We start from the raw sequence: 5,495 nt of genomic DNA, 5'->3' as shown, positions 1-5,495 counted from the left end.
CTTTCTTGTGCCAGTTGACAGATGAGTGTATGCAGCTAGCGAGCTTGGCAGTGCAGCCAATTTCTTTGGCATATTAAGATATGTTGCTGGGTCATTCCATGCGAAGTGATCAAGGCACGTTTAGTCGACCTTCACGGATTTGAACCAAATTTGGAGGAATTGTTCATCTAGGACCAATATATAAAAACCCAAATTTTTGTGACAATTGAACCACCCCTCGGGTCATGGGAGCACCCCCGTTTTGGCAAATTGCCAAAACTTTTGATTTTCTTTTGATCTTATCTCCGGTTCTATTTACTCTAGAATCAAACCACAAGATGGATTTTGAAGAAAATTGTTCAGGGAATCTAGAAAAAATTTGCGATTTATTCAGTTAAATATTAAAAGTTAATTTTTCTCTCAATACATATATTTTAATTTTGAAAATTTTAATGCCATCGCGTTCCCCAGACATTTTTACATAAAAAACACTTATCATCCCAATATAATATGAGCGCATCCTGAGATACACCATTTTGAAAAGAAAAACCGCAATTTCCCATATAAAATTGCAAGCGCGCAACACTAAAAAACCAACTTCAGTAGTCTGAGTTCAAACATAGTTTTTTGTGACGTAGGTGAGAAATTATGAAAAACTACTTTTTTGGTTTGCTTCTAGCAGATCAGGGTCGATTTTTATGACCGTTTGAAGATTTTCTCAATTTTGGCCAATAAAAATGGATTTTTATATGAGAAAATCGGAGTTTTTCCCTTCAAAACGGTATATCTCAGGATGCGCTCATATTATATTGGGATGATAAGTGTTTTTTATGTAAAAATGTCTGGGGAACGCGATGGCATTAAAATTTTCAAAATTAAAATATATGTATTGAGAGAAAAATTAACTTTTAATATTTAACTGAAAAAATCGCATAGTTGGCATCACTTTCGGCAAATAATATTATTTTTTCTAGATTCCTTGAAGAATTTTCTTCAAAAGCCATCTTGTGGTTTGATTCTAGAGTAAATAGTACCGGAGAAATGATTAAAAGAAAATCAAGGGTTTTGGCAATTTGCCAAAACGGGGGGTGCTCCCATGACCCGAGGGGTGGTTAAATTGACACAAAAATTTGGCTTTTCATATATTGGCCATAGATGAACAATTCCTCCAAATTTTGTTCAAATCCGTGAAGGTCGATTTCAAGTTTGCATCTTTTTTTGATCACTTCGCGTGGAATGACCCTGCTATAATACACATAATAATAACACACATTTTGCTAAAATTTTTCTGGTACTAATCAATCCAACATGTTTATCACATACTACATGTTTCTAGTAAATTTGGACAGCATAACAACCTATTCATCGGAATCAAATTTGCCACAAAATTGATATAGAGATGGACGTACTACCAAATACGTTTTTCATTGCAACCAGTCCCAACAAGCTGTTATTACTAGATTCATTATTTTTCGTCTGAAATCTGCGAATTTGCGAAATCATGCTATCATAATTGTACGAAGCTGTCAAATTTATTGCTAAAATCAAATATGCAATTCAGCTGTTTTCTTTGCACCTCTACCAATATATTCCTGTACACAATTCCGATGACATGGTAAAGGGGTAAAACTCTTCCACACTTGTTCTATAGGAACACATTACGAGTACAGTCTACAGACACGAGAATAGGCGATGTTCTTTTTCAGAAAGAATTCGAAAAGATTGTGCTCGATATGAATGCTATTAGCAGGTCATTTCGATGGTGGGTTTATTGATTTGAAGTAACCAAAAGTCGCCATTTTGGATTGATTGCAAAATGTCCTCAATCATCAGTTTTCGTCATCTACTGACCAGCCCTGCAAAAGCGATATAGATATGTATTGATTATGGTTTTCGCTTTGGTGGTTACCGGAAACCGCCATCTTTGTATTCAAAATGGCCTAAATTAATAAATTCCGGTATTTTATGACTACTTTAAATGATACCCATATTGATATTGTTTTCACTGTTTCTTGATAATCAAAGGCCGCCATCTTGGATTTCAAAATGGCCTCACCTCCGTTTGGTATGGTATCCATGTTGCCCTTATCTCTGATTTTAAAATGACTGTAACCATCGAGCTTGAGCTTGACCTTGTGCGACCACCCCTGGCTGTCACTCCGTTATCGATCTGGACTAGCTGAAGTTGCACAGGGAATCGTAGATAATTATGCTTGGGATTAGGGAAACGTCTTTCAATGTGCAACTCCTGGTAATCCTAAAGTGTTTATTGATCAAAACCGACGCCAGCCAAGCCCGAACGTAGATCGCGGAAGGAACGTTAGTCCGATACTTGCTTTTGCTAGAGGCTGTATATACTACTGCGCACTCCACAAGTATCACGGAAGGAAGATATTTGTTAGTAACTAGATATTGAACCATCAACTCATGAACCGGGAACCAACGGCTTTACTTCCATTCCGAAGGAAGAATTTTCACCTCAGAAAAATCTCAACGACCTCGGATGGGATTGAACCCGACCAACTGGGATGGGTGGCTGTCACGCTTACCACTTAACCAACTGCACATTCATTAAAAATGACTTTAACCATCGATTTCTGTCATCTATCATCTTGGTACCTTTAAAGAGTTCGACTGTTTACTTCTAAGACAAGACAATGCAAGTAGTAATACGATAGGAGTGTACGCGGAATTGTGTACAGGAAAATATTGGTAGAGGTGCAAAGAAAATAGCTGAATTACATATTTGATTTTAGCAATGAATTTGACAGCTTCTTACAATTATGATAGCATACTGCGGTTATCATATTTATTTTTCAAGATTTCGCAAATTCACAGATTTCAGACGAAAAATGATGATTCTAGTAATAACAGCTTGTTGGAACTGGTTGCAATAAAAAACGTTTTTGGTAGTACGTCCATCTCGATATCAATTTTTGTGGCAAATTTGATTTTGATGAATAGGCTGCTATGCTGGCCAAATTTGCTAGAAACATGTAGTATGTGATACAAATGTTAGATTGATTAGTTCCAAATACATTTTGGAGATATGTGAGTTAATAAAACGGTCATTATTATGTGTAATAGCAACATATCTAAATATGACAAAGAAATTGGCTGCACTGCCAACCTTGCTAGCTGCATACAGTCATCTGTCAACAATGATTCAGCAGGGTAAAAGAAAAGCAAGAAAACTAAAAATACAGAGACAACTGCTCCAAGATAAAAAGAAAGGTCCGGAACATTTGTCATTTTTGAGTGTATTTGTTTTATTCATGTAAAATTGAGCATGGCCGCCGGGCATCTGGTAGTAAACATAATCATCCGGACGAGCATCTCGATTCTTTGGCGCACGATGAAAACATAGAAAAGGCCGGGTTTCACCTCGGATCTTCCGATTCGATTACTTAGGGACACTTTTTATCTCGAAACTACTAATAAAAAATAATTATTACCAAACCAAAACAAAACTTATATTAACAAGAAAGCCCACTACGTCATTTGTTTATTCTTTTCTTATTCATATCCTCCTGATTTATCAGCTTCATCAAAAAAAATGACAACCTCACTCATACAGAGAAAAAATATTCCTACCTGTATCCGTCTTGAGTTGTCTCGTCTTATCATAGCCTTTACCCTGTATGTATTTACTATCTTGGTCGGAGTTATTTTCATGTCAGTGAGTGTTCATTCATATTGATTTGTGAGTGGTTCATTGGAATGGTTCACTTCCATTAGCTGAGACCGTGCTAATGTGAGGTAGGTCTTCAATAGAAACTAAACAGGCAAAAACGTCAAATGACCAGAAACTGTTATTCAATTGACAGTGAACTCTGAGCGACTCAAACGAAGACGGCAACAGAACTCAACTGATATAGTGGTGGTACGCCTACAGTGAAAGACTCACTGTTTCGCTTGAAACTAATATTTTCGTATGAAATTGATATTTTATCGCACTGCAAAAGACTCTTCACATTTCCTTTCGATCATGTCCATATGAGCCTGCCTAATCCTAGTTTTCCGTTCTAAGTTTACAACTGATTCGCTCTAGAATACCTATCCGTCTTTTAATTCCAATGCTTTCGTTTCTCTTAGTCTCAAATTTGCGAAAATAGCCAACACTTCTCAAGTCTTGGACGACAGATTTGGGCACCCGACACGCTACACTTCTATGAATGTCGTCATCCTCAACGATTTAAATATCAGAATCGCTCGAGTGAGCTTATTCTCCCATCGAAGACTGGATAGGAAGCATGGAGCCGACTGCTCTCAAATGTATCACTCTCAGCCGAGTGTTATCAGCTTTGGAAATCGCGATGAAACGGTATCCAAGCAAATGGTTTTACTCCCGCTTACTACAAGTGGGGAGGATTTCCTTTATTTACTTGGTCCGATAGATGTAAAATGCAATAACGGCTATTTCGGTTGAACGAATCGAATGTTGTCGTTGATTATCGTAACGTTGAGTTGTAGTCAGCTCGATTTTTTTCGTAACCCTTCCATTGGAAGCCGTTTTTTTGAAACGGTGTGTGCTATTTATGTTCAACGCATTAAATCAAGTGGTATCGGATTTCATCAATTACTTCTGTTGGGCCTCAAAATAATCGCCTTAATACCACCCCCGAAACTTATCCATTAATTCTTTCTAACTCTCATAGAGGTCTAACGAAAAAAGTACGTTATACTAACATATTGGCAAACGAACTAATATTGTTTGAAGTATTTGCAAAATATAATGTATGTGCACAAACGCGATGTTTACCATAGTATTTGCGTTATCGCGGAAGATTCGAGCGATTGTATGTTATTGTGCACGTTCTTTTTTATCGGGTGGACGTTTACAATTCTCATATTACAGTGCGTTTGTAGTTTAGCTTGTACTAATGCGTGTCTATAATCAGAAAAAGAAAAAAATCCAATAATTACACATTCTTCCAGTAAACGTAAGGTGGACGCACAACACGAATATTGCAGTATTATTAGAGAAGGACAACGGCAAAAATATCTAAAATGAAAGATGAACCTGGCAAAAGTATGCAGTATAAGACGAAATATACATTAGCATTCTGAATCCCACTAGCTAGTGGTTGAAATTTGGTTTGGGTTGGTGTGAGTATGAAATGCATGCAACATGAAAATGGCCCAATATGCCATCTCAGTCTCTTCGATTCACCACTATCAAGGCGAATAGCAATCAACATCTTAAATCAACTTTCTTATTTTTCTGCTGAAATTCACTAATTGTCTAAATAAAAATTGATTTTGTTAATTTTCTTCAAACGACCCCGAGGAGGTAGCAAGTATGTGAAAATAGTGCCACTTACAGAGTTTCCGTGAAACTTCATATTAACCACGATCCCCCTCCAACCACAACAAAAAAAATTATATGAAAGCTGTACTCCAAATCATCATAAACAGAAGCCTGCTAAATTGGAAAAACCGATACGCCTGCAGCAGTTCCAATTTCCCACAAAGCAAAATTGAAGAAAGCCGCCTCACGATTTTAATTGGTTTAA

Source organism: Topomyia yanbarensis, chromosome 2, assembly GCF_030247195.1.
Source record: "Topomyia yanbarensis strain Yona2022 chromosome 2, ASM3024719v1, whole genome shotgun sequence".
In the NCBI taxonomy this organism is placed as follows: Eukaryota; Metazoa; Arthropoda; class Insecta; order Diptera; family Culicidae; genus Topomyia; species Topomyia yanbarensis.
The sequence above is the reverse complement of the archived record's forward strand: the minus strand, read 5'-3'. Positions refer to the sequence as shown.